The sequence below is a fragment of the Mirounga angustirostris genome, unplaced genomic scaffold (genome assembly GCF_029215605.1).
Source record: "Mirounga angustirostris isolate CCGP_5_RB_7025 unplaced genomic scaffold, mMirAng1.0.hap1 SCAF_2, whole genome shotgun sequence".
Classification (NCBI taxonomy): Eukaryota; Metazoa; Chordata; class Mammalia; order Carnivora; family Phocidae; genus Mirounga; species Mirounga angustirostris.
This window is the reverse complement of record NW_026991710.1, coordinates 70,003,520-70,029,951: the sequence shown is the minus strand read 5'-3', so window position 1 is coordinate 70,029,951 and position 26,432 is coordinate 70,003,520. Positions and strand designations below refer to the sequence as shown.

Sequence of the window (26,432 nt, the reverse complement as noted above, 5' to 3'; positions counted from 1 at the left end):
CTCTTAATCTCCCACCTCTACATTCCACTGACTTTATTGAAAAATTGGTTTATTTCAACATCATTTTTATTTGCAATGGTTTTTGCCAGTGTCTGCTTAGGTCAATTAACTGCTTCCTTAGGTTTATAAACTGTGGGTCTGTATTTATAAACACGAGCTGCTGTGTATATCCTCTGGGGAACATGTGGAGAAAGTGACATAGGAATAAAAACGGAAGTCTTCCCCCCTCCCCCACCATTTTTAAAAAAGAGATAGAAACCCAAGGGACACTCAACGCGCGCGGGAGGGGAGTTGGTGGATATAAAAAGAAACTAAATTCTGTACGGCCTCCGAAGTGAAGAATAACTTCAGAGATATTAATAACCTATCCAGAACTGTTTTGAGGACGTCCCCTACCTCCCCCCGGCAGCACAGCACCGCGAGTCCCCGAACTCTCTCACCGCCCCCGAGGACGTGGGGGGACGGGCACCCGGAGGAGGTAACCATAAACCACACCTCCCAGAGCGCAGTGCGCAGGCTCCGGCGCGCGCTCCGCTCGCAGCCCCAGAGGCCGCCGCTCTCGGGGCTGAACCGAGAGGACGCCGGGCGCCAGGCGGGGCTCTGCGGGGCCGCGCAGGGGGGCGCGCGTCCGTCGGGAGCTCACGCGGGTCTAGTGCGGCGCGGCTGGGTGCTGCGGGGAACGCTGGGTTGCGGGAGCCTGGCAGGGCAGCTGCAGCCTTGGCGAGGCCGGCAGACACCGAGCGGAGAGACGAGCCGAGGACCGAGGTAACTGCGTTCATTCCCCCTCACTCCTCTCCTCCTTTGTGCAGTGCTGTGGGTTCACGCCGAGCCTTCCCTTACCCCAACCCGAAATCGTAACGCCGCCCGGGCTTGCGCCTCCGGCTCGAGGAAACTCCAGCCTTACGAGCAGTAACTAGAACTCCGCAGCTGAGAGGGTTTGGGGCCCATTAAGCCGCTGCACGTTTTCTGTCGCTCCCGTTGGCGGGAGGAACAGGGTCGCATTTCCCGGAGGAGGTCCCCAGCCTCCGGCTCTGTCAGCCGCGTCGGTGGCCCCCTTGGCTCTCTCCTCTCGGTCGGTCTTTCCGGGAAGAGAGGGACAGGCAGGTGTTTGGTGGGGTGCAAGGAATGAGCAGGAGGCGGCGCGGCCGGCCGGGTTCGGGGGCCCGGGGAGGGCGGCCGGCCCGTGGGCGCGCGCGGCAGGTGGGCTGTCTCCCGGCCCTGCGGCGTGGGGACTCGCAGCCCGCCCGGGACTGGCCTGCCAGGGGGCTTGTCGCCGGTCCGGGACTGACCCGCCGGAGGGGCTCGCTGCCTGTCGGGACTTGCCTCTCCGCGGAGCTCGCTGCTAGTCGGAGTTTGCTGGTACTGGGGGTTTGCGGCTCGCGCGGTGGTGGAGACGCTGTGGAAGAGTGCCTCCTGGTGTGACACCAGCAACTGCAGCCCCTTCCAGAAGGCGCAGCCGCTCGGCCGAGTTCGTTTTATCGCCCCAGAGCCGGCTGTTTCTTCTTTCCACTCAGTTCTGGGCTTCGTTAACTTGGTGGCTTCTTCAGGCTGGGCGATCTGTCTACAGAGTTGGGAGTTTTCTAGCCCGGGGCTTGTCCTTTGCTGGATTTGCACAGTCGTGGCGTTTGCGCGCCTGGGTGTGAAAAGCATTCTACGTATATTCCCACTGGGCAGTGTTCTCCTTTCGTAGAAAATGGAACCCTTCTCAGTATTCCTTTTCATCTGTTTTAATAACATGACTATTTTTGGCCCTTTATGCTAATGTTATCCCTGTGGGTGGTTACCACATTTGGAAGATACTTTGGGGAAAGCTGCTTGAAAAACCTGGGTTGACACAAGTATTTTATCTACTAGTTGCACTTTTTCTTTTCTTCTTCTTCTTCCTTTTTTTTTTTTTTTTAAGATTTTATTTATTTGACAGAGAGAGAGACAGCGAGAGCAGGAACACAAGCAGGGGGAGTGGGAGAGGGAGAAGCAGGCTTCCTGCCGAGCAGGGAGCCCGATGCGGGGCTCGATCCCAGGGCCCTGAGATCATGACCTGAGCTGAAGGCAGACGCTTAACGACTGAGCCACCCAGGCGCCCTTCTTCTTCTTCTTTTTTGCATTGTTTTTCTGTTATATAAGTCAATAGTTGTTTGACTCTTGCTGTTCTTCATTCTGACTCTATGAGGAAACCCTTTCTCCATCTCCCTTGAATCCTGACCCTGGCAGAGAGGGTCGACCTGGGAGAACAGAGGACTTCTGCTTGGCGGTGGCATTTTTCATTGGTTGCTGCTTTTCCTCCTCCCACTGGCACCCCCTTTAGTTTGTCAGTCAACTGGTGACCCACTTCAGACTTTTAGTCCCCTAAAATACCAAATAGTATGAACAAAAATATAAAAAGGAATCTTAAGATAACTATACTCACACGTGCACTTAGCTTCATATTAACATTTAAAACTAATTCTTTTAGCATTTATTTTTTTAAAGATTTTATTTATTTATTTATTTGAGAGAGAGAGAGAGAAACAGCATGAGAGGCAGAGGGTCAGAGGGAGAAGCAGACTCCCTGCTGAGCAGGGAGCCCGATGCGGGACTCGATCCAGGGACTCCCGGGACCATGACCTGAGCCGAAGGCAGTCGCTTAACCAACTGAGCCACCCAGGCGCCCTCTTTTAGCATTTAATAAGATTACTGTTAATGGTTTTTTAAATGATAATATATGCTGTAATGCACGTTCTGTATTCTGGCAGGAAGCTTAATTCACAGGGTAATTTTTAGAAGACAATTATTTCCTCATTTGTTAAGAAAATGAGGTAAATTTTGACACATCCGCCCCAGCCCTTTTGCAAAATAGAGTTTATATTTATTTATATTTATAGCAGAATTGAGTGAAAGGTACAGATTTCCCAGGTACCGTACCTCTGCCTCCATATGCCCCCTGCCTGGCTCCACAGAGGCCTGTACAGCCTCCCCCACCATCAAAATTCCCACATGGAAATGGTACATTTGTTAAAATCAATGAATCTACATTGACAGATCATTATCACCTAAAGTTTATAGTTTACAGTAGGGTGTTGTATATCATATGGGTTTAGACAAATGACACTTAAAAAAAAATCAAGAAATTTTGATTTGTAGAGAATGGAAGTATTGTTACTTAAAAAAAGACTACAAGGAATATTTTGAACATCCTAAAAGTTAATTTCAAATAGTTTTTGTGTTTTAAAAGGAATTGGATGTTTAAACTTTCAGTTTTTTCTTAATAATTTTATTCTTAATAATTCTAATTATTCTAAAATATTCTTAGTAATTTTACCCCTGACTCACAAGACCCAACTAAATCATTCATAACCAGACAATGAACTCTCATGTAAAGCCAGCCCTTAAAAAAAAAAAAAGTTTGATAGTATTTACTTAACCAGTATTCACCTGAAAATACACTGATAGCATTTTATTTTATTTTTTTAAGGATTTTAATTATTCTAAAATATTCTTAACATTGCATGTTAAGAATTAAAGAGATGAATGAGAATGAATGCTTCATAGAATAACAAAATATCCTTATTTTTCAGTCCTAAAACTCATTAGCTTGACCATTTATTTTTCTGAAAACCATGTTTTATGTTAACCAATGAAGCAAGAGGAAATCAAACATTTTAAATACACTAATTTTTCTTTACTGATGTCAAGATGTATCTACAATAGAATGTGACCTATTAAGCTTTCTTTTTTTTTTAAATCTGTTTTCTCTGAGGGGTTTTTGTGGCAGCATCAGGATATAATAATGTACTAAGTAAGCTCAGTTCTGGAACTAGACAACTTAATTAGAATCCCAGCTCTCCATTTGTTGGCTGTGTGACCAGGGCAAGTTATTTTCTGAACCTCCATTTTGTTAGCTATAAAAGGGAGATAAGAGTATTGTTATTATGATGTAAAATCATTTTATAAATTAATACACTATAATGTTTATTGATATCACTTAGTTACATGCTGTATTTTAAAATGCTGTCAGTTGGGGCGCCTGGGTGGCTCAGTCGGTTAAGCATCTGCCTTTGGCTCAGGTTATGATCCCAGGGTCCTGGGATTGATCCCCGTGTCGTGCTCTGCCTGCTTATGCTCTCTCTGTCAAATAAATAAATAAAATCCTTAAAAAAAATAAAATAAAATGCTATCAGTGTATTTTCAGGTGAATACTGGTTAAGTAAATACTATCAAACTTTTTTTTTTTTTTTTAAGGGCTGGCTTTACATGAGAGTTCATTGTCTGGTTATGAATGATTTAGTTGGGTCTTGTGAGTCAGGGGTAAAATTATGAAAGAGAGTCAAAGGTGCCTTGGGAAAATTTCTACTTCATCTTTCTGGTTCTTAATCTAGATCTATGGGCGGGTCCATAGTCTTACAAGAGTCTGAACTCTGTATATCTGTACTTTGTGGGGAAAAGACCTGTAACTTTCAACAGCTGTTCAAAGGGGGTTCATGGACAACCCCTGGCAAAGGTTCTAGGAACTGTTAGCATCAGTTATCTAGGCAGTCTTCTTTACTAAACGTTTTGCAGATTATTATTATCTTTAAAGTAAGTTCCACGCCCATTGTGGAGTCCAAGTTAAAAAAACTCAAACTCAGAATCAAGACCTGAGCTGAGATCAAGAGTTGGACATTTAGCTGACTGAGCCATCCAGGCACCCCTTGCAGATTATTTTTAATATTAGTTTAGTTTTTTTTTTTCTGAAAGGTAATTTTTGAACCACCACGAGTGCCTGTTTTTCTTCTAGAACTAGAGCTTGATATTTATGATACACTGTGCTCATATGAATAATAGTGCTGCTGCTTATATGTGGAGACGACACTACTGATGGATCCATTATTGTTAGGCAGATACTGTCCATTCTTCCCCTCCCGTCTTGATGGGCAATAGAATACTTGGCAAGGAATGATACCCTAATACAATCCAGCATGTTAGAATATTACTTTGAAATGCTAAAACATGATTTGGTTTCCTTAACTTAAAATTTGAACATTTTTTCTTTTCTCAACAGAACACCAAATGCTAAAGAAAATTATTTTGTCTTCCAAACTAGATAATGACATTTACATAGTGTATTTGTTATATTTCTTCCTGTATAGCACAGAGTGTAATATTTTATTAATTCTTAATTAATGGTTATTTTGAATTTCAGAATTTCTGGTTTGGAAAAAAAATTCACAATCTGCTTAAGTAGATTAGATTATAATTTGTAATTTTATAACATTGAAGATTAATCTTATTTGCATTTGGGGAATTTTAGAGTTAGGTTAGAGTTCTAAGTTTGGGTTCATTCTTGTAATAGAGTTTGGAAATAAGCTACATCAAACTGCCGTATGTTTCTTGTTAGTATTAGGTTGCTGAGCTCTGAGGCTTTACAGTGTGAAGCCAGCTTCTCTTCTGGATCAGTTACCAGGCCAGGCACTCACAAGGCCTGAAGAGTATGGGGTGAATGAAGTAATGCAGCAAACTTAAGAATAAACCTATGCAGTGGAGTAATGTCTTTTGGTCTTTTTCCTTGAGGTGTCTTTTACTCTTCCCCTTTAATATTGGTCAGTGTTTTCATTTGAACGGGAAAGCTTTTCAAAGCTCAAGTTCTAAATCAATACTTGGGAATTTATGGAATAAAGTAAGCAGAAGTGTGTTTGGCTCTCTAGGTTTGCTTCTTATAAAATTAGTCTGAGAGTCTTATATAAATCTCAGAGATCAAGTAGAGGTGAATGCCAGCATTTGCATAGTACTTTCTGTGTACAGGGTAAGTCACTATGCTGCATCTTTAGTTATTTTAGTGCCGAGAATTGCTTATTACTTTAATAATGAACGTTTGAGTTAAGTTAATTGGACATAAGTTAAAAAGAGTAATCATTTCAGGAAAAATTTTACTTATGGGAAGACTATCATTTTAAGAAGATGCGTGATTTTATGTGTATTCTCTTAACCCTTGAACTTTAAAAAATTCAAAAATGTTTCCTGCCTGGGGAGATTATTATTAATACCCCTATGTGAGTCCTTAAAATTCATTTGTATATACCGTACAGAGATATAGTTGATGTCATCTTTAGCCTTGTGGTAAGAGTTTCTTGTAGTCAGGCAAGCCTATGTTGAGTCCTGGGCATTGCCACTTAATCAGTGGTGACCTTGGGTAGGTTTCTTAGCTTCTCTGAACCTTATTATCTACAGCTGTAAATATAGGAATAATACCTCTTCAGGTTGTCTGAGGACTGAAATGAACAAATGTTAAATATCTAACTCAAATAATAACAGTTACTATATAGTTTATGTGCCAGACGATTTATTAACTCAGTTAATTCTAATAATCCTATAAAGTTGGTACTGTTATTTTCACATTTTTACAGGTGAAGAAATGGAGGCTAATAAAAAGTTATATAACTTTACCAAGGTCATACAGCTAGTAAGTAGATAGTGCTAACTATCTTCTCTCTCTCTCTTCCTCTGCCCCTCCTATCTGCTATCTACAAAGCTGACTGTTGTCATTAAAAAAACAAAACAAAACAATAGGAATACTTAGGGTAATATAGCCAGTCCTCACCTTTTGCTTTAGTGAAAAATGCATCTGAATGTAGATCATTATAAAGCATATTTTATTTGTTTGGTGGAAAAAAATGGAGTATTGTGTTCCTGACGAAGGACTCAGGATCACATAATTTAAATAAGTAAATTTATGAGGCACGTGGGTGGCTCAGTCGTTAAGTGTCTGCCTTCGGCTCATGTCATGATCTCCACGTCCTGGAATGGAGCCCTGCGGCTCCCTGCTCAAAGGGGAGCCTGCTTCTCCATCTCCTGCTCCCCCTGCTTGTGTTCCCTCTCTCACTGTCTCTCTCTCTGTCAAATACATCTTTAAAAAAAATAAATTTATAATAATGTAATATTAAGTAATATATGTAATGTTATATTAGTAATGTAAAATTATTACAAAAGTAATAATCATTTATTGAATGCTTATTGTATACTAGATATAGGGTTAAATACTTCATATATTATTACTTCATTTAAACTTTTTTAAAAAAAGTTTTATTAATTTAAGTGCTCTCTACACCCGACATGGGGCTCCAACTCACAACCCCAAAATCAAGAGTTGCATGCTCTTCTGACAGAGCTAGCCAGGCACCTCTATTATTAGTTCATTTAAACTTCACAAGAACCTTACAAGAAAGCTGAGGCTCAGAGTGATTTTAAGTGACTTGTCCAAGGCTAACAGCTAATAGAGAATCCCAAAGCTGTCTGATCCTAAAGTCTGCTATTAATCACTAGTTTGTGTGCCCTGTGTTACATATGGCGAACCGATTTCTCTAAAAATCAAGGCAACCAGGGCACCTGGCTTAGTTAGTTAAGCATTGGACTCTTGATTTAGCCTCAGGTCATGATCTGAGGATTGTGGGATGGAGCCCTGCTTGGGGCACTGTGCTCAGCAGGGAGTGTGCTTGAGATTCCCTCCCCCTCCCCTTTTGCCCCTCCTCACTGCATGCACGGGTGCTCTCTCTTTGTCTCTCTCTCTGTCTCTCTCTCTCTGCCTCAAATAAATAAATCTTTAGGGGCACCTGGGTGGCTCAGTTGGTTAAGCTTCTGTCTTCTGCTCAGGTCATGATCTCAGAGTCCTGGGATCAAGCTCCAGGTCAGGCCCCCTGCTCATCCGGGACCCTGCTTTTCCCTCTCCCTCTGCCCCTCTCCCCCCTCGTTATTTCTCTCTCACTCAAATAAATAAATAAAATCTTTAAAAAAATAAATCTTTTAAAATATATAATTTATATTTTAAAAAATATAAAAATAAAGGTAACAGCTTAGGGAATTTTAAATAGAAAAAAAATACTTTCACATTTTAGAAGTAAACAGTGATTACCTAAAACTAGGGTCTTACAGGCTAAACTCCGCTTGCTCTCACTTTTTTTTTTTAAAGATTTTTTTTTTAAAGATTTTATTTATTTATTAGAGCACAAGCAGGGGGAGAAGAAGGCAGAGGGAGAGGGAGAAGCAGACTCCCCACAGAGAAGGGAGCCTGATGCAGGGCTCGATCCCAGGACCCTGGGATCATGACCTGAGCCGAAGGCAGGCGCTTAACCGACTGAGCCACCCAGGCACCCCTTGCTCTCATTTTTTTTTTTTTTAAGATTTTATTTATTTGACACAGACATAGCGAGAGAGGGAACACAAGCAGGGGGAGTGGGAGAGGGAGAAGCAGGCTTCCCGCTGAGCAGGGATCCCGATGTGGGGCTCGATCCCAAGACGCTGGGATCATGACCCGGGCCGAAGGCAGATGCTTAATGACTGAGCCACCCAGGCACCCCTCTAACTTCTGTAAATAAATTTTTATTGGAGTACAGTCACACTCATTTCTTTATGTATTGTCTCTGGCTGCTTTCATACTACTATGGCATAGTTGAGTGGTCATGAAAGAGACTGTATGGCCCACAAAGCCTAAAATGTTTACTCTTTGGCCCTTCACAGAAAGATTACTGATCCATGACCTATCCAGTCCTGTTCTTTTATAAATGAAGAAACTGAGACTTGGAGAGATTAGGTAACTTCCCCAAAATGTAACTAGTTAAAATCCAATTATCCTGATACCTAAGTCACTCTTACTCCTGCTATTCATGCGACCTCTTTTTATTTATTTTCATTTTTAAATTTTATTTATTTTATTTTTTTAAGATTTTATTCATTTGAGACACAGATACAGAAAGAGAGCATGAGCAGGGGGAGAGGCAGAGGGAGAGGGAGAAGCAGACTCCCCGTTGAGCCAGGAGCCCAATGTGGGGCTTGATCCCAGTACCCTGGGATCATGACCTGAGCTGAAGGCAGACGCTCAACCACCTAAGCCACCCAGGCACCCCTAAATTTTATTTTTAAGATTTATTTATTCTAGAGAGAGAGTGAGAGTGCACAAATGGGAGGGGCAGAGGAAGAGGGAGAGAATCTCAAGCAGACTGTGTGTGCTGAGCACAGAGCCTGTCGCAGAGCTCATTCTCACAACCCTGAGATTACGACCTGAGCCGAAACCAAGAGTTGGACACTTAGCTGACTGTGCCACCCAGGCACACCCCTGTTTTTATTTTTTAAAGTTTTAATTTATTCATTTAAGTACTCTCTACACTGAACATGGGGCTCAAACTCACAACCTCAAGATCAAGAGTCACATGCTCTTCCAACTGAGCCAGTCAGGTGCCCCATGCTACCTCTGTTTAAGTTCTATAAAATCAGCAGCTGTACCTTATGGTCATTATATAAGGGACTTTAAAGCATTATAAAACGTTTATGACCTATAAGAATATTTAACCTAGTTAATACAGGCACGCTTGCTGTAATAACAGTAAATACTTAGTCATTTCCCTTTCGTTCATAGAATTTGATGAACTTTTGGGAATATACTTTATATGCCCCATTCTGTAAATTTCTGTGACCCACTTTAAACTTATGTTTCCTTATTTTCCTCCACAGATATCTCTATAATAAATAGAGACTTGGAATCATTTCGTTAATTGATTCCAAAACAGCAATTGCAGTTGGAACCATCTTGTGGTTGGAAACCTATCACATATACATCTTCTTTTCTTTTTTTAAAGATTTTTATTTATTTATTTGAGAGAGAGAGAATGGAAGAGAGCACGAGACGGGGGAGGGTCAGAGGGAGAAGCAGACTCCTGCTGAGCAAGGAGCCCAATGTGGGACTCGATCCTGGGACTCCAGGATCATGACCTGAGCCGAAGGCAGTTGCTTAACCAAGTGAGCCACCGAGGCGCCCTCACATATACATATTTACAAAATAGAGATCATACATCTTGTATCCAGTTTTCTTTCTTCTTACTGTTGCATTATTCATGGAATTTTTTAAGCATTGAGGTGATATGATCTGATTTGAATTTGGGAATGATAACTGGCAGCCGTAGGAAGGATGCCTGGTGAGAGAAGAGGCTGTTGGGAAGCTGTCATTATAGCTGTGAGATGATGGGGCCTGGGACTAAAGTGGGATTGCTGGAGAAGCAGGGCCAACAATATGAGAGGAACTGAGGAAGTAGAATGTATGGAACTTGGTTATAGTTTGGTAGAGTGGATTGGGAATTTTGAGTACATGGGAGCTTTCACGTTCAGTGGGGAGCCTTGATCATCCAGACTAGTTTGGGTTCTCCCATAATATCCAGTATATCTCTTTACTGTTGCCTTTACGACGTTATTATTATCATCTGTTTTTGTCCCATCTGGATAATTCAGGCTCGTTAATGGTAGGAATTATGTCATGTCTTAATCATCTTTTTTTAGGGGAGACTTATCTTAGATAATCTTTTTAAAGATTAGATTACTTTTGTGCATACTTTTTTTTTTTTAAGGAAAATAGAAGAGATAGATAGGTTAAGGTGTTCCTAAATTTCTTCACATTTAGAGTCTGATTCTTTTGAAGCAGTTTTATCTCAGAATCATTTGTTTTTTCATACAGCATAATCTCCTACTGCATCCAGGGGATAGATGATGCAGCCTTTAAATGTGCTTTGTCATCATTCTTCCAATTTTGTCACCGTTCTTCCAATTTTTTCTTTTTTTAAGATTTTATTTATTTTGAGGGGTGCCTGGGTGGCTCAGTCGTTAAGTGTCTGCCTTTGGCTCAGGTCATGATCCCAGGGTCCTGGGATCGAGCCCCGCATCGGGCTCCCTGCTCAGCGGGGGGCCTGCTTCTCCCTCTCCCACTCCCCCTGCTTGTGTTCCCTCTCTCACTGTGTCTCTCTCTGTCAAATAAATAAATAAAATCTTTAAAAAAAAAAAGGGAGAGAGAGAGCATGAGCAGAGGGGAGGAACAGAGGCAGAGGGAGAAGCAGACTCCCTGCTGAGCAGGGAGCCCAACGTGGGACTCGATCCCAGGACCCTGGGACCATGACCCAAGCCAAATGCAGCCACCTAACCAACTGAGCCATCCAGGCACCCCACCATTCTTCCAATTTTGATGTAGGTGTCTACTTGCTTGGTATGTGATACACATTCTTTTTGCCTGTATCCTCATAGCAAGACATAACACCCTCATCTATTGGGGATATTAACTTTCCGAGTCTTATGAAGTAGTGCTTCTCTTTGTGGTGAAAGACCAGTTTGTGAACCGATATTTTTATAAAAGACAAAAAACCTAATTACTAGAAAAATTAAAAAAAAAAAGGATGTACAAAATATAAACTTCAATTTTTCATTAGATTCAAAGGGCATAGAATTACTCTGTCAAATATAAATTTCCTGTAAGGGTTTCTGAACACTCCATTTTTGTACTTACCTCATTGCAGACCTGTAAAAAAAAAACATTGTGGGCCAGACTCACTTTGAATAGCACTGCTATAAAGCACTTGTTTGGGGGTGCCTGGGTGGCTCAATCGTTAAGCGTCTGCTTTCGGCCCAGGTCATGATCCCAGGGTCCTGGGATCGAGCCCCTCATCGGGCTCCCTGCTCGGCGGGAAGCCTGCTTCTCCCCCTCTCCCACTTCCCCTGCGTGTGTTCTCTCTCTCGCTGTGTCTCTGTCAAATAAATAAAATCTAAAAAAAAAAACCAAAAAACATTTGTTTGTTGCTTTTCATATTTGTCTTTGAATTAACATAACCTGCAGTATACCATTGATGACTGACTGGTTAAATGAATATATTGTAAGACAAGTGGTATTTCCCCGTAACACTGACAGTATTTCTATATTTTATTGCAGTTTCTTGAAATGTGATTATAAAACCATATGATTTACATACACAGTATGTATATGTATGTGTATGTTGGTTTATGTGCTTACCTTGTGAAAATGAAAGGAAGTTTCCAAACTCCTAGGAGGAGACTGATTCTTGTATAGCCATGGTAACAGTCACTCAGACCAGTTTTAAACCTGCTTACTGAGTAATTGACAGTTCTTTAGAATTGTTTTTTTTTTTTTTTTAAGATTTTATTTATTTATTTGACAGAGAGAGGCACAGCGAGAGAGGGAACACAAGCAGGGGGAGTGGGAGAGGGAGAAGCAGGCTTCCCGCCGAGCAGGGAGCCCGATGTGGGGCTCGATCCCAGGACCCTGAGATCATGACCTGAGCCAAAGGCAGACGCTTAACGACTGAGCCACCCAGGCACCCCTAGAATTGTTTTTAAGTCAGTGTGATCAATCAACAACAACCTGCCTTAGTGAACAGGATTTTGCAAGCTAGCCAGTCAATGGTAGCCCTTCTAGTAACCACGCTTCAAAGCCTCTGAAAATCCACCAATCTCGGGACTCCACATTTCCTCCTAAACCCTGTGTAAGATTAGCAATCTGCTATACTCAGGACGGTGCCTGAAGCATAGCTTTCTCTAAGTAAGTAATTACTATTTAGCTTTGTGTGTTTTGTTTCATTTCAGATATTGAATGGGAAATACCTTTTCACACTTAGAAACAAATTATTGATAAATTTATTTTTTGGTAGACTTTATATTTTTATTCCAATAATTATCATTTGTTATCTTTAAGTACAACCCTGTGACTTCTATGACATTCTTTTTTTTTTTAAAGATTTTATTTATTCATTTGAGACACAGAGATACAGAGGGAGAGACAGCATGAGGATGGGGAGAGGCAGAGGGAGAGGGAGAAGCAGGCTCCCTGCTGAGCCAGGAGCCCAACGTGGGGCTCGATCCCAGCATCCCGGGATCATGACCAGAGCCGAAGGCAGACGTTCAACCATCTGAGCCACCCGGGTGCCCCTATGACATTCTTAAACAAAACTAATAAGTAATAGAGTCCCTACCTAAGAGACAGTTCATACATGTTGTTCACATACTTAGGTAAAATTCAAGTCTTTTTAAAAAATGTTTATTTTTTAGGGGTTCCTGGGTGGTGCAATTGGGTAAGTGTCTAACTCCTGGTTTTTGCTTAGGTTGTGATCTAAGGGTCGTGGGATCAAACCCTGCATGGGGCTGCATGCTTAGCTTGGAGTCTGCTTAAGATTCTTTCTTCCTCTGCCCCTCCACTCCTCTAAAAATAAATAAATAAATCTTGAAAAATAAAATAAAAAAATTTTTTACTACTTTATACTAGACTTCCCAACTATAATGACTATAAATTATGTGGTCCAGTTCAAACGAATGATTATAGTAGTGAAATATTAATAGATGGACTTCTTTTTTTTTTTTAAAGATTTTATTTATTTATTTGACAGAGACACAGCGAAAGAGGGAACACAAGCAGAGGGAGTGGGAGAGGGAGAAACAGGCTTCCCACAGAGCAGGGAGCCCGATGCGGGGCTCGATCCCAGGACCCTGGGATCATGACCTGAGCCGAAGGCAGATGCCCAACGACTGAGCCACCCAGGGGCCCCAATAGATGGACTTCTTAATAAAGCAGACTCCAAAATAGAAACATCTTACAAAGTATTCAGTGCCGTGAAAATGTTGTGTATAGACCCTGGAAATGACACTAGTATTTAACAAGCAGATTTAAAAAAAAATTTTTTTTATTATGTTAATCAATACATTACATTAACAAGCAGATTTTGATAAGAATTGAATCTTAGGGGCGCCTGGGTGGCTCAGTCGTTAAGCGTCTGCCTTCGGCTCAGGTCATGATCCCAGGGTCCTGGGATCGAGCCCCGCATCGGGCTCCCCGCTCGGCGGGAAGCCTGCTTCTCCCTCTCCCACTCGCCCTGCTTGTGTTCTCTCTCTCTGTCAAATAAATAAATAAAATCTTAAAAAAAAAAAAAAAAAGAATTGAATCTTATACATGGTAATGCTAAGAAAAACATGTTTTGAATCACAGCAGTAAATTGTTTGAAGTCATGTATACCTTGACTAGGAACTACTGTAACTGTAATCCAGTTCGTCAAAGCAGCAGCTTCTCCTTTAATTATTAGCATAATGTATTTTCTTTTGGACTGCTTGATTCAGAATTTAAAATCTCTATTATTTGCTTTTGTAAATAAAAATGAAATAATGAGCATAGCCTATCAGATACTGTATTAAATGTAATATTTTGTATCATTTTAAAATCTTCACCTAACTGAATCATAAAGATACAAAGTAGTTATTTTATTTATTTGTTTTTTATATTCTTTTTTTAAATTACTATGTTAATCACCATACATTACATCATTAGTTTTTGATGTAGTGTTCCATGATTCATTGTTTGTGTGTAACACCCAGTGTTCCATTCAGTACTGCCCTCTTTAATACCCATCACCAGTCCAACCCATCCCTCCGCCCCAGAACCCTCAGTTTGTTTCTCAGAGTCTGTAGTCTCTCATGGTTCTTATCCCCCTCCAATTCTCCCCCTTCATTCTTCCCTTCCTGCTATCTTCTTCTTCTTCTTCTTTTTTTTTTTTAAACATATAATGTATTATTTGTTTCAGAGGTACAGGTCTGTGATTCAACAGTCTTACACAATTCACAGCACTCACCATAGCACATACCCTCCCAGTGTCTATCACTCAGCCACCCCATCCCTCCCACCCCCCACCACTCCAGCAACCCTCAGTTTGTTTCCTCAGATTAAGAATTCCTCATATCAGTGAGGTCATATGATACATGTCTTTCTCTGATTGACTTATTTCGCTCAGCATAATACCCTCCAATTATTTTAAAGAAGAATGAATCTAGACTTTCTGGAACAGGAGCTTGGGAAGATGATGGAATAGGAGGATTCTGAGCACTCCTCTCATGGACACATCAGAGTGCAGCTACATAAAGTGCAACTTACTTTGAAAATGACATAAAGGACTAACAACAGCTGTTCCACAGCTTAAGACATAAAGAAAAGGTCGCATTGAGAAGGGTAGGAAGGGCAGAGATGTGGCTGGGAACCAAAACTCTGCACAGTGGGAGGGATATCACAAGCCTGGAGGTCTTCCTTGAGGAGTGAAGGGATCAAGCCCCACATTGGGTACCCCACACTCGAGAGATCTGTACTGAGAAAATGAGCCTCCATAACATCTGGCTTTGAAAATCAGCAAGGCTTAAGAAGAGCTGGAGGGCTAAAGGAAACTGAGACTCTGCTTTTAAAGGGCCAGCACCCTATATTACTCTCTCTCAGACCCAGCGCAGAGGCAGCAGTTTAGAAAATGCCTAGCTTATATATGAAGGAGATTTACTAATTTTAGAGAATGTGCTGGAGAGGCTGAGATCTGTAGGAACTTTCTCTGGGAATGGAAGTGCTGGCAGGCATCATTTTTCTTACCCTCCTCCTTCAGCCTAACTGGCCCAAAGCTGGTGGGACTCAGTTCTGATACTCTCCTTCTACCCTGCTGGTATTGCTTCTCTGCCCAGCATTCTCTTGTGGATCTACCCCACCCAATCTGCAGGTGTACCTCCAAAGTAGCTTCCATCCTGTCATACCCAGCGGGCAGCCTTGGTGTCTCCCTCCCCGCCGAAGCAACTGCTGCGTACCAAGACTGCATACCAACAACTGCATACCAAGCAGGCAGCTCTTCCCAAGTAATTCCTGCCCCAGGTTGGGGAAACCCTGCCCACCAGCACTCCCACAACAGTTGCAGCTAGGCCTCTCAGTCAGCTGTACCAGGGGCTAACCCCACCCTCCAGCATGCCCACAGTAGCTGCAGCCAGGCCATTTAGCCAGCTGTGTTAGGGACCAGCCCTGCTCATCAGTGTGCCCATGGTAGTTGAGGCTGGTCAATGTAGTCATCCTGGGTGGGGGCCAGCCCCACCCACCAATGTACTTGCAGTGGTCATGGCCCAGTTACAATAGGGCACATGCAGCCACACAGGTGATACCCCTGGAGCACCTGGTTCTGGTGACCAGGGGTGGGATTGTGCTCCTGGGCTGCATAGGAGGCCCTTCACACAAGGCCACTACTTTCAAGACAAGGAAACATATCTGGCCCACTTGACATAGAAACAGAATCAGACAACATGAGGGGAGAGAGGAATATGTTCCAAATAAAAGAAGACAAACCTCAGAAAAAGAACTAAATGAAACAGATACGCAATATACCTGATACAGAGTTCAAAATAATGGTCATGAACATGCTTGCCAGATTTGAGAGAAGAGTGGATGAACTGAGTGAGGATTTCAACAAAGAGAAAATATAAGAAAGAACCAATCAGAGCTGAAGGATATAATAACTCAAATAAAGAAGACACTAGAGGGAATCAACAGCGGATTAAAAGATACAGAAGAATGGATCTTGATCTGGAAGGTGGGAGGGGTGGAAATCATCCAAGTTGAACAGCAAAAAAGAAGAAACACCATTTAAAAAAATGAGAATAGGGTAAGGGACCTCTGGGACAATATCATGCATACTGACATTTGCATTATAGGGGGTTCAGAAAGCAAAGAGTGAGAGAAAGTGGCAGAGAACTTACCTGTAGAAATGATTGCTGAAGGGGTACCTGGGTGGTTCAGTTGGTTGAGCATCTGGCTTCGGCTCGGGCTCAGGTTATGATCTCAGGGTCCTGGGATTGAGCCCCACATCAGGCTCCCAGCTCAGCTGGGAGCGTGCTTCTCCCTTTCCATCTGCCTGCCACTCCCTGCTTGTGTTCTCTCTCTGTCAAATAAATAATAATAATAAATAATAAATCTAAAAAAAGAAAAAGAAATGATTGCTGAAAACTTCCCTAGCCTGAGGAAGGAAACAGGCACTTCCAGGTCCAGGAAGTACAGAGAGCCCTAAACCAGATGAACCCAAAGAGGTCCACACCAAGACATACTAATTAAAATATAAAAAATTAAAAACAGAGTCTTAAAAGCAAGAGAAAAGCAACTAGTTACATACAAGGGAAACCTAAGGCCATTGTTGATTTTTCAGTAGAAACTATGCAGGCCATAAGGGAGTGGCCTGATATATTCACAGTGCTAAAGGAAAAAACCTATAACCAAGAATACTCTACCCAGCAAGATCATTCAGAATTGAAAGAGAGTTAAAGAGTTTCCCAGACAAACAAAAGTTGGAATTCATTACCACTAAATCGACCTTACAGGAAATTTTAGAGAGACTTCTTTAAGTGGAAAAGAATGGCCAAAACTAGAAGAAAATCATGAAAGGAAAAAGTTCCACTGGTAAAGGCAAACATAATACTAAAGGTAGTAGATCAGTCACTTAAAATGCTAGTTTGAAGGTTATAAGACAAAAGTATTATAACTAGTTATATCTACAGTAATTGGTTAAAAGATACACAAATTTAAGAGATGTAAAATATGACATAAGTGTGGAAGGGCAGAATAAAAATTTTAGAATGGGTTCAAACTTAAGTGACTATCAACTTAAAATAGACTGCTGTATTGCACAGGATGTTAAAAATGAACTTCATTGTAACCACAAATCAAAATCCTATAATGGATACACTAAAGATAAAGGAATCCAGTCATACAACTAAAGAATGTCATCAAATCACAAGGGAAGAGTGTAAGAGAAGAATGGAACAGTGAAGAATTATAAAAAAAAACCAGAAAAAACAAAACGGCAATAAGTACATATCTATCAGTAGTTACTTATTTTTTTAAAAGATTTTATTTATTAGAGCACACACATGCAAGTTGGGAGAGAGGCAGAGAGGGAGGGAGAGGGACAAGCAGACTCCATGCTGAGCACAGAGCCTAACATGGGGCTTGATCTCATGACCCCAAGATCATGACCTGAATGGAAACCAAGAGTTCGCTGCTCACCTTACTGAGCCACCCAGGCATCCCTATCAGTAGTTACTTTAAATGTGAATGAACTAAATGCTCCATAAAAAGACATAGGGTAGACGCCTGGGTGGTTCAGTCATTAAGCATCTGCCTTCAGCTCAGGTCATGATCCCAGGGTCCTGGGATCGAGTCCCACGTCTGGCTCCCTGCTCCACAGGTAGTCTGTTTCTCCCTCTGCCCCTCCCCCCACTCATTCTCTCAATCTCTCACTCACTTGCTCTCTCAAATAAATAAAATCTTAAAAGAAAAAAAGACATTGGGTAACTGAATAATGAATCAGGACTGATCTATATGCTATAAGAGACTCACTTCAGACCTAAAGATACATATAGACTGAAAGTGAAGGGATGCAGAAAGATACTCCATGTTGGGGTGCCTCTCTCTCTCAAATCTTTTTTTTTTTTTTAAGATTTATTTATTTTAGAGAGTGTGTAAGCAAGGGGAGGGGGAAGGGGAGAAGAAGTAGACTCCTCCCTCCGAGTGTGGAGCCTGATCTGGGGCTCAGTCTCACAACCCTGAGATCATGATTTGAGCTGAAACCAAGAGTTGAATGCCTAGCCGGCTGAGCCACCCAGGTACCCCTCAAATAAATAAATATTAAAAAAAAAAAAGATATTCCATGTAAATGGAAGTGAAAGAAAAGCTGGAGTAGCAATTCTTAGACAAAATAGGCTTTAAAACAAAGACTGTAACAAGAGACAGAGAAGGGCATCACATAATGATAAAGAGATCAATCCAACAAGAAGATATAACAGTTATGAATATCTGTGCACCTAACATAGGAGCACCTAAATATATAAAGCTAATATTAACATACATAAAGGGAGAAGTTGACAGTATACAATGATAGTAGGGAATTTTAAAACCCCACTCATACCAGGGGATGGATCATCCAGATACGGAAACAGTGGGCTTGAACAGCACATTAGACCAGATGGGCTTAACATATAAATACACAGCATTCCATCCAAAAAGGGCAGAGTGCACATTCTTTAAAAGTGCACATGGAACATTTTCCAGGATCATGTTAGGCTACAAAACAATTCTCAATACATTTAAGAAGGTTGAAATCATATCAAGCATCTTTTCTCACCGTAACAATTTTTTACAAGAAAAAAAACCTTGAAAAACATAAACATGGAAGCTGAACAACATGCTACTAAACAACTAGTGGGTCAATGAAGAAATCAAAGAGGGAATTAAAAAAATACGTGGAGACAAATGAAAATGGAAACAATGCAGATTCTCTGGTATGTGGCAAAGGCCTACCTCAAGAAACAAGAAAATTCTCACACAATCTAACCTTATACCTAAAGGAACTAGAAAAAGAATAAAGCCCCAAATTAATAGAAGGAAAAAAATAACAAAGATCAGAGCAGAAATAAATGAAATGGAGACTTTAAAAAATAGTAGATGATCAGTGAAACTAAAAACTGGTTCTTTGAAAACATAAAATTGACAAATCTTTAGCTAGACTCATCAAGAAGAAAAAAGGACTCAGGTGTATAAAATCAGAAATGAAAAAGAAGTTACAACCAACACCACAGAAATACAAAGGATTATAATATACTACTATGAAAACAAGTTGGACAACTTAGAAGAAATGGATAAATTTCTAGAAATATAATCTTCTAAGACTGAATTAGGAAGAAACAGAAATCTGAACAGACTGGTTACTAGTAACACAATTGAATTGGTTATCAAACTCCCAACAAACACAAGTCCAGGACCAGGTGGTTTCCCGAACACCTGAATTCTACCAAACATTTGAAGAAGAATTAGTACCTATTCTTATCAAATTATTCCAAAAAATAGAAGAGGAAGGAGTACTTCCAAATTTATTTTACCAAGCTAGCATTACTCTGATACCAAAACCAGACACACCACAAAAAAAAATTATAGGCTAGTATCTCTGATGAACATAGATGCAAAAGTCCTCTACAAAATGTTAGCAAACCAAATTCAACAATACATTAAAGGGATCATTCACCGCAATTAAGTGGGATTTTTTCCAGGGATACAAGAATGGTTCAATATTCACAACTCAATGTGATATATTAACAAGAGGAAAGAAAAATCATGTGATCGGATCAATAGATGCAGAAAAAGCATTTAACAAAATTCAATATTCGTTCATGATAAAAACTCAACAAGGTGGGTTTAGATGGAACATACCTCAACATAATAAAGGCCATATATGAAAAACAGGCAGAGGGCCTGGATAGACATTTTCCCAAAGAAGACAGATGGCCAAAAGACACATAAAAAGATGCTCAATATTACTAGCCATCAGAGAAATGCAAATTAAAACCACAATGCAATATCATCTCATACCTGTCAGAATGGCAGTTATCAAAAAGAAAAGAAATAAGGGGCTCTTGGGTGGTGCAGTTGGTTGTGTCCAACTCTTAGTTTTGGCTCAGGTCGTGATCTCAGGGTTGTGAGATTGAGCCCCACATCGGGTTCCACACTGAGCACAGAGTCTGTTTGGGTCTCTCTCTGCTCCTTCTCTCCCCCCATGTACACACGTGTGTTCTATCTCTAAAATAAATAAATTGTTAAAAAAACGACAGGAAATAACAAGTCTTGGCAAGGATATGAAGAAAAGAGAAGTCTTATGCACTGTTGGTAATATAAATTGGTGCAGCCACTATGGAAAACAGTATGGCGGTTCCTCAAAAAATTAAAAATGGAAATACCTATGTACCACTGTGTTTATTGCAGCATTATTTACAATAGCCAAGATATGGAAGCAGCCCTAGTATCCATCAATAGTGAGTGGATAAAGATGTTATAACTACAGTGGAATATTACTCAGCCATAAAAAAGAACAAAATTTTGCCATTTGTGACAGCATGGATGGAGCTAGAGGATATTATGGTAGGTAAAATCAATCAGACAGAAAAAGACAAATACCGTATGATTTCATTTGTATTTGGAATCTAAAAAACAAATAAACTAAAAACTAAAGAGACTCTTAAATACAGAGAACAAGACAGTGGTTGCCAGTGGTGAGGTTGGGGGGGATTGGTGAAATAGGTGAAGTGAATCAAGAGGTACAAATTTCCAGTTATAAAGTAAATCACAGGAATGAAAAATACAGCATAGGGAATATAGTCAATAATATTGTAATAACTTTGTATGGTGACATATAGTAACTATACTCACTGTGGTGAGCACTGCATAATGTGTAGAACTGTTGAATCACTATGTTGTACACATGAAACTAATCAGTTATGTCAACTACAATTAAAAAAAATAAAGGAAGAATGAGTCTAAGAGTACTGTTGCTGCCGGTCGTAGGTACTGCGGCAGTGCCATTTGAAGTTCCTCTTTCTACTTAGTACTGTTCTGATTAATGTGTAGTATAAAAGTCACTCTTTGCCGACAAAGATTTTAGCTACGAGAACAATACAGTATGAGTTAATACAATGTTCTACATAATGGTATTACATATATTGATAGTACATGCTAATATGTGACACAGATTATAACTACAAAGAAATTAGAAAAAGAATAGAGTGACTTAACATAATATCCTTATGCTTTTGCTGTAAGTTTTGTTTTCTGAAATTCATTGTAAGTTGTGTTTAAATGTAAAAACACATTACTTTTATTATATATTCTCTGCACTGGACCAGTAAAACCTATCTGCTTCTGTTTGAAATACTTTTTTCTTCAGAACTTACTTTTGTTGATTAAGAATGACTTTACTAGCACTTAGAGGAACCAAAAAAAATGGTCTCACTTCTTGTCTGCTTCAGTGTCGTAACACACTATGGTGTGATAGAAACAGACTTCCATGGATCATCTCTTTTTTTCTTTTTTTTAATCTCTTAATATATTGGGGAAGGGGGAGTATCTTATTTTTTTCTCCCTAAGGGTTAGAATCTTAGATACAGTTTTTTAACATTTTGGGTTAGAGTTTACTTTCACTTAATACAATCTTTATGAGTCCCAAAATCTGTGAAGTTCCTTAGAGGAGTGAAATGTCAGGGTAAATATTCTTTTCCTGATCTTGTCTTCCTATTTTATTTATATATGATAGATTTTTTAAAAAGTTGAGGACAGTGCATTTTTTTGAATAGACCATTTTAAGAGAATTTGGTATAGAAAGTTTTTGAGCTGTTGTGTCTTGCCCAAATCTGCTGTCAATGTAAAAATAATTTTATAAAAATGAATTGTAATGCCCTTTTCATAGAACAGTCCTCTGACAAAGGAAAGAGTTTTGTGACAACAATAATAAATTAAACTTTTCACTAAACAGAAGCTAGAGTGGTTTGATACAAGGGACAATGTGTATGGTAGTTTTGAATTGTAGGTAAGTAAACCTAGTGAAATTTAGAAGTAACATATTAGTAATGCTTGCCATCCTAATACTCAGACTCTTAGGGCACAAAATATGGTATGATGAAAGTTCTGGATGAAAGAAGACTCAATGGCCTAAGCAGTAAAGAAGAGTTGACTAACATATAGCCCACAAAAATCATTTTGACTCAATTACTTATGACCCAGGCTTATGTGGGCAAGATGTATAGATATTACTAAGATACTTTCCTCTAAGAGTTAACACTGTGTTAAGTAGACAGATCTAAAATACAAAAGGAATAAAGTCAGTCAGAGAAGTACATTGTACCATATGGGTTCACAGAAGGGTGATCACACCCCATTGGGAGAATTTAGAGAAGGCTTCATGCAATTCAGAAACATTATTTAAGTTGGGCCTACACATCATTCCCTCACAAGAAATAGCTTGAGTACTTGCACATATATTTGAGAAAAATGGAATAGTGAAGTCTGATTTAATAGAAAAAGAATGGACTTAGTCAGAGCCGAATTGAAGTCCTAGCTCCCGGGGTGCCTGGATGGTTTTGTGGGTTAAATCAGACTTCAGCTTCGGTCATGATCTCAGGGTCCTGGGATTGAGCCCCGCATGGAGCCTGCTTCTCCCTCTCCCTCTGCCCCTCCCCCCACTGGTGTGCGCACGCTCTCTCAAATAAACTCTTTAAAAAAAAAAAAAAAATCCTAAGTTCCCAGGCTCTATCTGTGTCACTTTGGGCAAATCAGGGATGTTTAGGCCATCTGTAATGTATTCATGATGTTTACATGAGAAAGTTTATGTAAGATTTCTGGCAAAATATGTGACACATAGTGGTTTAGTAAGTAGCCTTTCCCCCTCCTCTCCCCTACTTTATGTCAAAAATTAATGGAGGAAAAGACTAGAAGGTAAGTTGGAATCAGAGCAATGAATGCCAGGATAAGCAGTTTGAACTACATACATCAAACAATTTGGAATTGACACTGAGAGCTAGATAAGTCTGGCAGCATTGCCTATAATAGATGTTTAGGGATGATAGGGCCATGGTGATTGGTTAATGGGGGCTGTTATAATCCAGGCAAGATTGGTACATTTCACAGTACGGTGGTCCCCCCACCCCTCCTTTATCCCTGGCTTCATTTTCTGCAGGTTCAGTTTTGTGAGGTCAGCTGCTGTTGAGAAGCAGATGGAGGATCATCCTCCTGATGATCATCAGGTCAGTTGTAGCCTAACAGTACATCGTAATGCCTGTGTCATTCATCTCACTTCATCTTATCATGTAGGCGTTTTGTCATCTCACATCACCGGAAGTGTGGGTGTAATACAGTAAGATATTTTGAGAGAGAGAGCACATTCACATAACTTTTACTATCATATATTGGTTATAATTGTTTTATATTAATAGTTAATCTCTTACTGTGTCTAACTTATATATTAAACTTTATCATAGGTGTGTATGTATGATCATCAGAGATATTGTCCTGTAGTTTTCTTTTTCTTGTAGTGTCTATCTTTTTTTGGTATCAGGGCAATGCTGGCCTTTTAGAATAAATTTGAAAGCTTTCCTTTCTCTTCTATTTTTTGGAATAGTTTGAGAAAGATAGGTATTCTTCTTTAAATGTGTGGTAGAAACGTCTCTGAAACCATCTGGTCCTGGACTTTTGTTTTTGAGAAACTTTTTGGTTATTGATTTAATTTCATTGCCAGTAGTCAGTCTTTTCAAATTTTCTGTTACTTCCTGATTCAGTTTTGCAAGGTTATGCTTCTAGGAATTTATCCATTTCTTATAGGTTGTTTCTTATAGGTTGTTCTTATTTGTTGGCGTATAATTTTTCCTAATATTCTCTTATAACCGTTTGAATTTCTGGGGTGTCAGTTATTTCTCCTTCATTTCTGATTTTACTTGATTCCTCTTTTTTTTTTTTTGATAAGTCTGGCTAAAGGTTTATATATTTTATTGATCTTTTCAAAGAACCAGCTGCTGGTTTTATTGATTTTTTGGGGGGGTCTATTTGATTTCTGCTCTAATCATTATTTCCTTCGTTCTGGTTTTGGGCTTTTTCTTTTTCTAGTTCCTTTAGGTGTAAGGTTAGGTTTTTTATTTGTGATTTTTCTTGCTTCTTGAGGTAAGCCTGTACTGCTTAATCTTCCTTAGAACAGTTTTTATTGCATCCCAAAGATTTTGGACCATTGTGTTTTCATTTTCATTTGCTTTATTTTGTTTTGCTAATTTAATAACCAATAACAAAATTGTACAGAGAATGCCCATAGAGGTTCAGAGATCAGGGTGTTCTCTCATGCAAGGCTTAAGATTTCAGTCTCTGGTATTTGGAATTTAGGCTGTAGTCCTTGTTTTTGAGTGGACCACTGGGTATGTGACACCCAATACATGCTTTTAACCAAGTATGAACAGAAGAATGGCCACTTGGCCCAGGTAGTAGTAGATGAAGTGTTGGCTTCATGTGTCATGTGACTACGGAAGTTTCTGCCCACGATGCCGTGCAAGGTGGGGTTGTACTTGTTAAACTCCTTAATATGGGCTAAAGTGTCCTTCCCTATATTCAGTGTCTGAGTAGCACACTCCACTGAGTCCTGTTGCGTCTCCTCTGACATACTGGCATTTGATTACAGACTTTCAGTGAGCACATGGTTACAGAGGAGCAGGGGGTGGCGGACTGCAATGGCCTCCTGGGGGAGAGGCTGGTGATGCTCACACCTGGTGGGAGCTACCGTGCTATTGAAGCCATGGCATCTAAGGAGCTGTATGCCAGCTGCTGCCGTCTAGTCTGTCTCTGTGTATTTTCTGATTTCCTCTTTGATTTCTAGGTTAGCCCATTCATTGTTCCACTGTTTGGGGATAGAATGTTCTGAATACATCTATCTGATCCAATGTGTCATTCAAAGCCATTGTTGCCTTGTTGATTTTCTGTCTGGATGATCTATCCATTAATGTAAGTGAGGGTGTTAAAGTCCCCTACTGTTATTGTATTACTGAAATTCTTTTCTTTACGTCTGTTAATGGTTTATGTATTTAGGTGCTTTTATGTTGTGTGCATAAATATTTAGAATTGTTATATCCTCTTGTTGGATTGTGCTGTTTATCATTATGTGGTTTCCTTTGTCTCTTGTCACAGTCTCTGTTTTAAAATTTATTTTGTTCAGTATAAATATTGCTACCCCAGCTTTATTTTCATTTAAAAATTTTTTAAATTTAAATTCAATTTAATTAACATAGCGTATTATTAGTTTCAGAGGTAGAATTTAGAGAATCATCAGTTGCATATAACAAACACCCATTGCTCATTCCATCAAGTGCCCTCCTTAATGCCCATCCCCCATTACCCCATCCCCCCACTTACCTCCCCTCCAGCCACCCTCAGTTTGTTTCCTAAGATTGAGAGTTTCTTATGGTTTGTCTCCCTCTCTGGTTTTGTCTTGCTTAATTTTTGCTCTCTCCCCCTATGATCCTCTGCCTTGTTTCTTAAATTCCACATATCAATAAGATCATATGATAATTGTCTTTCTCTGATTAACTTATTTCGCTTAGCATAATATCCTCTAGTTCCAGCCACGTCATTGCAAATGTTAAGATTTCATTCTTTTTGATGGCTGTGTAATATTCCTGTGTGTGTGTGTGTGTGTGTGTGTGTGTGTGTCTACACACCACATCTTCTTTATCCGTTCATCTGCTCTTTCCATATTTTGGCTATTGTGGACATTCCCAGCTCTGTTTTCACATCTATTTGTATGATAAATTAATCCCTTCACTTTCAGTCTGCATGTGTCTTTAGATCTGAGGTGAGTGTTTTGTAGGCAGTGTATTGATGGATCTTGCTTTTATATCCATTCAGTCAACCTATGTCTTTTGATTATAGCATTTAGTTAATTTATATTCAAAGTAATTATTGATAGGTATGTACTTATTGCCATTTTGTTACTTTATATGGTTGTTTTTGTGTTCTTCTCTGTTACTTCCCTTGCTTTCTTTCCTTGTGGTTTGATGACTTTCTTTAGTGATATGCTTGGGGATTCCTTTTTGTTTATTTTTTGCATATCAATTACAGATTTTTGATTTGTGGTTACCATTAAGTTCACATGTAATATTTTATGCATATACCAGTCTATATTAAGCTGATGGTTGCTTACTTTGAACCCATTCTAAAAGCACTAAATCTTTAATCCCCACATTTTATGTATATGATATAATACTTCATATCCTTTTGTGAATCCCTTGGCTGACTTTTTAGAAATAATCGATTTTTACTACTTTTGTGCTTTAACCTCTGTACTGGTTTTGTAACTGATTGATCTAGTACTTTTATTATATTTGTATTTACCTGTGAAATTTGTTCCTTCCCTAATTTTCTTACTCTTGATTATGGTTGTTCCTTTCCACTCAAAGAAGTCCCTTTAACTTTTGTTGGTGTGGGAAACTCTTTATCTCTCCTTTTCTGAATGATAACCTTGCTGGGTAGAGTA

At 39.9% G+C, this 26,432-nt stretch overlaps 1 protein-coding gene and 1 pseudogene across 6 annotated transcripts in view; one reads left to right on the top strand and one right to left on the bottom strand.

The window, feature by feature from the left end:
- Positions 1 to 343: 343 nt before the first annotated feature.
- The window catches only part of KLHL8 (kelch like family member 8), a 61,404-nt gene continuing 35,315 nt past the window's right edge, over positions 344 to 26,432 (top strand). For 2 of the 6 annotated variants that reach the window (XM_045880813.3, XM_045880812.3), the window contains exon 1: positions 522 to 765. The gene's annotated coding sequence lies outside the window, so the exon portion shown is untranslated. Of the gene's footprint in view, positions 479 to 520; positions 766 to 26,432 lie in introns of those variants that run through there. The other 4 variants (XM_064584765.1, XM_045880814.3, XM_064584763.1 and 1 more) reach the window with 3 other exon arrangements.
- On the bottom strand, positions 23,753 to 24,861 carry LOC123848423 (dynein light chain 1, cytoplasmic-like; annotated as a pseudogene).